The 6,403-nt window shown below is 40.2% G+C and overlaps 1 pseudogene; it reads left to right on the top strand.

Moving 5' to 3' along the window:
* Positions 1 to 2,838: 2,838 nt before the first annotated feature.
* On the top strand, positions 2,839 to 4,031 carry LOC101100048 (annotated as a pseudogene).
* Positions 4,032 to 6,403: the final 2,372 nt, after the last annotated feature.

Below are 6,403 nucleotides of genomic sequence, written 5' to 3'. Positions count from 1 at the left end.
TATGTGATTGGGGGTGGCAAGTTTGAAATTTGCAGAACAGGCTGGTAGGCTGGAGACCCAGAGAAGAGTCGTGTTACAGCTTGAGTGCAAAGGTAGCCTAAAAGCAGAATTCCGTCTTCTTTAGGCCTCAGTCTTTTTTTTCAGCCCTCAGTTGATTGGTTGATGCCCACCAAATTTATGGAGGGTAATCTGCGTTGCGCAGTGTCTACAGATTAATGTTAATGTTAATCTTCTCTAAAAAAATACCTTTACAGTGACAGGCTGGTGTTTGACCTAATATCTGGGTCCACTGTGTAGCCAGGATGACACATAAAAGTGACCATCACTATTACCAGGTTTAAATTTTAAATTTTTAATTTTTTTGGATTTGATAGAGAGAGCACACATATCAACAGGGGAGAAGGGCAGAGGGAGAGAGAGAATCTTAAGCAGGCTCCATGTGGGGCTTGATCCCATAACCCTGGGATCATGACCTGAGCCGAAATCAAGAGTCTGACGCTCAACCTACTGAGCCACTTAGGTGTCCCAAACACCAGGTTTAGGTTGGTTTTAGGGAGCAAAAACTATTTGATCTGCTTTGTAACCATCATCTCTGCTGATCTCTCACATAATCAGCAGTCTTAAGAATTATTCAGCAAAGATGCAAAGTTGAGTAATTTCAAAAGAGAAAATAATTTTCTTATCCATGAAATTTTAAGCTTTGAAATATATATATTTATAGAGAAAATAGTTTAAAATGTTGGCATTAGCTTTCTATAAACAAACTTCCTCTCTTTGCGACTGCAGTTGAATGAGACATGCGTCCAAGAGCAAATCAAAGCAAATACACACTTGTCTTTCCTGAAAGAAGGTTCGGTTGTTGTGTAGAAGATTCTTCTCTTCCTCATCTAGTAAATGTTAATTGACCTCCTTACCTATTCCATGCCAGACCCTGAGCTAGAGATTCCCTCTCAGCATTAATCTCTGCTCTCCTGGTAGAAAAGTAAATGAGAGCATCTTTTTCCCATAGGAGTTCATTTTTTCCTTAAGACAATTTGCTCTTTTTTTATGTTCTGTCTCTATTCTGTGTGTTTAAGTACTTTCACTAGAATAATATGCACTGGCTGTTCCCATGGAAGAAATTACTCTTTTTTTTTCCCCAGTCCAAAAGAAGTGTAGTATTGAACTGGTCCAGCACAGTCCTTCTTGCCAGTTCTTTGTTTCTTCATTTTGTTCACAGATCTCTTGAGGCAAGGATTACAAGCAGTGCATTGTTTGTGTTTCTGCCTTTTGGCAGCAAAAAAAGAGCCTGAAAATACTCCAGTAAGGGTATTTCCTGTGCCCTGAAATAAAAGAACTAGATGAAAGTGCTACTCACTTGAGATCTCCAAAACTTTCCAACTGTAGTCAAATCTTGGCTTTTGACTCCTCTTCAGTTCTGAGACAAGGAATCTGCCTTCTTCCTTGAAAGTTTCTCTTCTGGCTGTAAACATTCTAAATGCATTGTACTATATTTGAGGACAAAATTTATGTTAGAAAGGAGATATAATTCTAATAAGAACGATTTACAGGAGCCTCAGTGCTCGCTTACACTGGCTGAATGCTGTGCAAACATTATCTAATTTAACCCTTATGACAATCATGTAAGTTAGGTATGAAATTGAGGCAAAGATATTTACTTAGTAATTTGTTTAAGGATACTCAGCCAGTAAGTGGCAGGCTGGGCATGAACGCCTGAGTGTGACGCCACAGCTTATGGTCCTGATCACAACATTAGATAGACCAATAGGATGGATAAACCAGAGCAGTGTTTGCAGAGTGATGGTGCAGTTCCAGCTTACTGGTCAAGAATGCAGGTCTCAGACCAGTGCTGCCTCAGATCAACTCTTTGTTGCTTTACTAATTAGCTATTATTTAATTGCTCTGTGTCTCAGTTTCTCTCTCTTTTAAGTGAGGATAATGAGGGTCACCTGGGTGGCTCAGTCAGTTAAGCATCTAACTCTTGATTTTGGTTCAGGTCATGATCTCACAGTTCATGAGTTCAGAGCATCGGGCTCTGTGCTGACAGCGTGGAGCTTGCTTGGGATTCTCTGTCTCCCTCTTTCTCTGCCCCTCCACTACTCTCACTCTCTCTCAAAATAAATAAATAAACATAAAAAAAATGAAATGAGGATACTGATATGACTTTTCCTCGGGTTGTTATAGGGATTAAGTGAGTTAGTACATGTAAGGAGCTAATACCACTTGGCACATCCTAAATTCTAAGTGTTACCTATTCTTATAAAAATGTATGAATCCTTCTCATCAGGATGCCAATTTTTGGGTTTCCTGTGCAGGTATGTCAATAATCTTACATTTAGTTGCAAACGCTTGTTAGATTAAAGTTGTTTCTACATGATGCCAAAGTCCAAGACGAGCCAATTTGGAAACAATCAAGCCAATTGCCAGTTCAATGAAAATAATAGACTCATTATTTGGTGTTCTGAGGAACAAAAGCAGCAACACTTTTTATCACATAGCTTTTTAAGTCTTTCCATTGGTTGCATAATTAAGATGAAGGCAAACTTCAATTTGTTAAGAAGAAAAAGGAAGGAAAACTGGTGGGGAAGTTAAGACTTTTTCAGAGTGGTTCCATACCATGCTCTCTCTAATGGTGATGTAGAAAGTTCTGGAGCAAAATGTGGAGTGGTCAAAATAATAGGAGTTACACATGGTTCTTTTTTTTTCCTCCCCGCAGGAGTGCCCAAGAGTACCTGTCCATCTTAGACAAATCATGAATTGTTCTATAATTCAGTTTTTTTCTGTTATAATTAGTGAATTCAAGTTTTTTACTTAACTGCTGCCTGAGGAGATCTAGAGTACTTGTGTACTGAGCACCTTCTAAGTAGTTTTGACATATAGAAAGCCCTGCTGGGGCTTTCATCTTTTTTTCTAGAATGTTCCATATAATAGCAATTTCATATTATTAAATGTATATATTTTCAAAAGGTAGTTACAGCTTCCATAACAACTTTTCTTTAGAAAATTGGGAAAATGCAGAAAAGCATAAAGAATACAATGAAACTCAATGTAACCCCACCACAGTATATTGGTGCATTCATTTCCAGTAAAAGTTTTAAAGTGCTCATGTGGCCTGGTGATTTCTGAAGATATATGATAAAACGAAAATCTGGGTATTCATGCCGTCCCCAAGAATGGAGTTATATGGTACTTGATTCTACTTATTTTACCATAGCTTTAAAAAAAAACAAAAATATTTTGAGCTGAAATAAAGGTAGAATTTGTTAGCCTGAAAGAACACCTCTAAGAGTTTAAGTCAAAATAAGGCTGTGTTAGTGGTTTCTGTGTGGAAGTTGCCGGCGGACTGGACTTCAAGGACACCGCCCTGGAGCCAGAGCTGGAGCCGCAAGGCCAAGGCGAGTGGAGGTGGCGGTGCCAAGGCTCCAATAGGAGGCGCTGCTGAGCCGGGCGGGTCTCCGAGAACCCACCAGGGCCGCCAGGTGGTTCATCATGGGTGGCTTTTTCTTCAGTATCTTTTCCAGTCTGTTTGGAACCTGGGAAACGAGGATTTTAATCTGGGCATTAAACGGGCCAGGAAAAACTATGATTTCGTACAGATTGCAGGTTGGAGAAGTTGTAGCTACTATTCCTACTATTGGATGTAAAGTTGACATAGTAATATACAAGAGCCTTAAATTCCAAGTCTGGGACTTAGGAGGACAGATAAGTAAGTATCAGGCCGTACTTTAGATGTTATTATTCAAGCACAGATGTAGTCATTTCTGTAGTGGACGGTTGTGACAGGGACCCAGTTGGTGTTGAGAGTTAGATGCCATGTTGGGGGAAGAAGAACTGACAAAAGCCATTTTTAGTGGTGTTTGCAAGGAAGCAGGACAAGGAACAGCCATGACTCTCTCAGAGATGACAAATTCACTTGAGTTACCTGTGTGGAAGGACTGAAATGGAAGAGAGTAAAAACTTGAGGAACCAAAGGCATTGGCTTTGATGAGACAATGGAATGGTTAGTTGGAACATTAAAGAGCAGACAGTAATTCAATCACTTCTGCCCTCTGAAATGAAGCCCACATCACACATCCCTTTGGAAACAGGTAAGTGTGTTTCATGCTACTAAATATTAAAAACGGTGTGATTGTTGGCATATACTGAACTGACTGCAATATTTATAATAAATATAAAAAATAAGTGTTTGGAAAAAAACAGTATTTGGTTAGAAGCCTCATTCACGGTGATTGAACCAACTGAATGTTTTGTGTAATGTAAAATCCTTCCTTGCTTTCCTGCATTAAGTATATATTCTATTTGTATGGAATTCTTATTCAAATAGTGTCCTTGTAAAGAATGTACTCTTGGGGCGCCTGGGTGGCTCAGCTGGTCAGGCATCCAACTCTTGGTTTTGGCTCAGGTCATGATCTCATGGTTCGTGGGTTCGAGCCCCACATTGGGCTCTGTGCAGACAGGGTGGAGCCTGCTTGGGACTCTCTCTCTCCCTCTCATGCTTGCACACGCATGGTGCAGTTTCTGTCTCAAAATAAATAAATTAAAAAAAATATACTCTTATTGAGGAAAAAACCCCTCCTATTTTGGGGTGCCTGGGTGGCTTAGTCCGTTAAGTGTCTGACCACCACTCAGGTCATCATATCATGGTTCCTGGGTTCAAGCCCCGCATTGGGCCCTGTGCTGATAGCTCAGAGCTTTGAGCCTACTTCAGGTGATGTGTCTCCCTCTCACTGCCCCTCCCCCACTCACACTCTGCCTCTCTCAAAAATAAATAACAAATTTAAAAAAACCTATTTTTTAATTAGCAGTTGCAGCTTGTTTGTATAAATACTAATAAGTATCTTAAGATACTAATAAGAATAAGGCTGTATTATCAAACAATTTAAATAATAATGTGAAGATGAATTGCAATTGTGCATAAAAAAAATCATGATTGTGTTGCCTTTGGGCAGGCAGTTTCCTGCTTGGGGTGGGACTTCAACTGCTTGGGGAGTTGATGATTTTTGAGGACTAACAGCCCTGTGATAAAGCAAGGGCATGAAGCTTGAAGATGGATCTAGGAGTTCCAGTGCCCTGGACGCCATCTCTCAGCCCTTGGGGGAATGTCTTACCAACCCTGTGGTGGCCAAAGTTAGATTATTGAGAAAGAATTCACTTCCTGTCTTTCCCCATAGGCTAAATAAACCTCTCCTGGGAGTCCATGGAGAAGCTAACAACTTCTGCTCCTTTGGGGCAGTCTGTGATGAAGTTGGTTATGGCAGCTGGCAGTTACAACTCCTGCTTGCTTTCTCAAGCCAAATCCTTTATTTCCCACAGTCATAGTGGACTAGCCTACCCACAATGCTTCTAGGCTGTCTAGGATGTCTTAGGAGTTCAGGGCCATTGTGCTCTTCACAGCACACTTCACACCTGTGATTTGGGATATCTGAGATACTCTCATAGGCAAATAAATTACGGTGTCAAGTTAATGGGCTGTACCTGAGGAGAAGGAGCTGGAAGGTCAGAGCAACAGGTATGGGCTATCATTGCATTCAATAGGTTATGCTTCCTTAGCAGTGAGTGCCTCAACGTTGAAATGTAAATTTCTGAATACTGGATGTGATAAAGGAGAACTCCTAGCTTTTTGTTTGTTGAAGGAGAGAAATAGACCATGAACATGTTTTTTTCTACAAGTGTCTCTAATTCTTCCAATCATCCTGACACACGGAAGGAAGGAAGGAAGGAAGGAAGGAAGGAAGGAAGGAAGGAAGGAAGGAAGGAAGGAAGGAAGGAAAGCAGGATGGTAGAGACCATAAGCAAAAGGAGAACATGGTCTTCTGTCCTGGTTGACTTCTCTGTATGTCTTTAGCCTACTTTTCTATTTGTGGGATGAACTACAGATAGAGTCCTAGGAACTATTTGGTAGCAAGTTCAAAGTAAAGTGTATTAACTCTGTGAGGCATGTAAGATAATAACTGGTTTAACACCCAATTGACAAAGAGGCATGTTCTAACTCGGGAGCAATTGATGACTGGACTGAAGAAGTACTAACTTCTAGACCATTGGGCTTTTCATTATGTCGTCCCATGTTTCTGGGATTTAAGCAGGAATGGATTTATTTTTCAGTTCAGTTATTATGTTCTTCAGCTCTGATTCGCTTTGGCACTTATATTTTCTCTTTGTTTGAGTTCTCCCTGTGTTCATTCTTCTCCTGAGTTCAGTGAGCATTGTTATGACAATTTCTTTGAGCTTTTTTTTTTATCAGGTAAATTACTTATCTACATTAATTGAGGTTCTTCCCTGGGCTTTTATCTTATTCTTTCCTTTTGGCATCTATCTCTCTTTCTCCATTTTTCTTGACTCTCTGTTGGTTTCTATGCATTAGATGAAATAGCCACCTCTCAGTGGTAAAGGAGTAGCCTTGTAT

The sequence above is a fragment of the Felis catus genome, chromosome B1, assembly GCF_018350175.1.
Source record: "Felis catus isolate Fca126 chromosome B1, F.catus_Fca126_mat1.0, whole genome shotgun sequence".
NCBI classification, from domain to species: Eukaryota; Metazoa; Chordata; class Mammalia; order Carnivora; family Felidae; genus Felis; species Felis catus.
The sequence above is the reverse complement of the archived record's forward strand: the minus strand, read 5'-3'. Positions and strand labels throughout refer to the sequence as shown.